Source organism: Pundamilia nyererei, unplaced genomic scaffold, assembly GCF_000239375.1.
Source record: "Pundamilia nyererei isolate P.nyererei 1_Seehausen unplaced genomic scaffold, PunNye1.0 scaffold02263, whole genome shotgun sequence".
NCBI classification, from domain to species: domain Eukaryota; kingdom Metazoa; phylum Chordata; class Actinopteri; order Cichliformes; family Cichlidae; genus Pundamilia; species Pundamilia nyererei.
The window spans coordinates 4817-6428 of NW_005189664.1; the positions used below are offsets into that span (position 1 = coordinate 4817).

General features: G+C 40.7%; 1 long non-coding RNA gene across 1 annotated transcript; it reads right to left on the bottom strand.

Annotated features, from left to right (window-relative positions):
• Nucleotides 1-480: 480 nt before the first annotated feature.
• On the bottom strand, nt 481-1028 carry LOC102192025 (uncharacterized). The gene is made up of 3 exons (XR_312581.1): nt 996-1028; nt 773-847; nt 481-552 (listed from the first exon to the last, which is right to left on the bottom strand). It is a non-coding gene; the product is annotated as an uncharacterized LOC102192025 (long non-coding RNA).
• Nucleotides 1029-1612: the final 584 nt, after the last annotated feature.

Consider the following 1612-nt stretch of genomic DNA (forward strand, 5'->3'; position numbering starts at 1 on the left):
AAAAATCCAGCCTACATATACGTCGGGCAGAACTTAATGGGATGATTACAATTTCTCTGCTCTAATATCCCAACTGGCTGTATTAGTTTTACATATCCTGGATAAGCCAAAAATGCTTCACAGTATGGGGTTAGGATGTTAGTGTCACGGCTGCCGAGGCGAGCCATGTGGAATAAATGAGGATCCAAGCGCAGGCAGTCGTAGAGGAGTGAAGGTGATTTATTGAACACAAAAGAATGTGGACAAACAGCAAACGGGGCTCGAACTAAACTAAACTGGGAAACAACTAAACTACAGAGCACAAACCTGAATGAAAACGAGCAGAGGAGGATGACGATGAACAGCAGGGAGAAGACACGGTGGATACACAGACTGACACTGAGTAATACAGACGAACCGGCAACAGGCAGGAAAACACACAGGGCTTAAATACACACACCAGTAATCAGTGTAGCTGCCCACTTGGAATAACCACTCGTGACGCAGAGAGCTTCGACTGATGCAACTTTATTCTCTCCTCTTTAAACCACCGACAATATGGCACCGTGAAAACTATAAAGATGCACAAACAAATACCATTAAACATTCAAGTAGAAAGTGCAGAAATGTTCGCATTTTACTATAGAAAATTATTTTGATTAACCCAAATAGTGATATTGACATAAATCAATAGTTTTTAAACTATTTATGTTACAGCATTTAATAAAATGAATTAACAACAACCTTTCTGTCTCTTAAATACATAAACAATCATTTGCAATCATTAACCAACCTCTTTCTGCTTCCAAGGGTGCTAATCATGCTGAATCAGCTAGCCAACCTCCTCCATGCGCATCTCTTAGCCAGTCTTTCCACACCACGAACAAATGACATGCATACACAATAAAAAACGAATTCAACAACATTGAGTAAACTTTCAAAGTTATAGCATGTGACAGATACATAAACACATAGTTCTGCATGAGTACCCTCAAAAAACAAACGCTTTTACTCACTCTGAAGCAACGTGTTTGCGTCGCCTCACCGAGAACAGAACAGGAAGTCTGACACAATAAAAGAGGAAGTGCTAATGTACTCTTCAAAATAAAAGCGCAAAGTAAAGTGGCTTTGCCGGCATTTACACTCCCACCAAATCCTGATACAATGAACGAACAAATTCCCAAAGCAAGTGAGTTGTACAGGATTTCTTATACTAATAGATGGATGACTGAATTGAACTATTAGAGGTATACAGGTAAGTGTACTTTATGCAATTACTGAAGGTTTAGAAGGGGCATCTTGCTTTCTTTGAGGCTTTCTCTCTCCAACTCGCACTTTAACTCGACGGACTAAGCCATCATGGTCTTGAAAGGTCTTCACAACTCGACCTAGTTGCCAATGGTTTCGTGGGAGATTGTCGTCCTTGATAACAACGATATCATTGACCTTGAGGTTACGCCGAGGTAAGTGCCATTTTTGCCTTGTTGATATGTTGAGCAGATACTCTCTTTTCCAGCGGCCCCAGAACTGTTCAATAAGATATTGGACTCTTCTCCATCTTTTTGTAGCATACACATCTTCCTTCACGAACACTCCGGGGGGTGGAAGAGCAACCTTTGTTTTCATCATGATG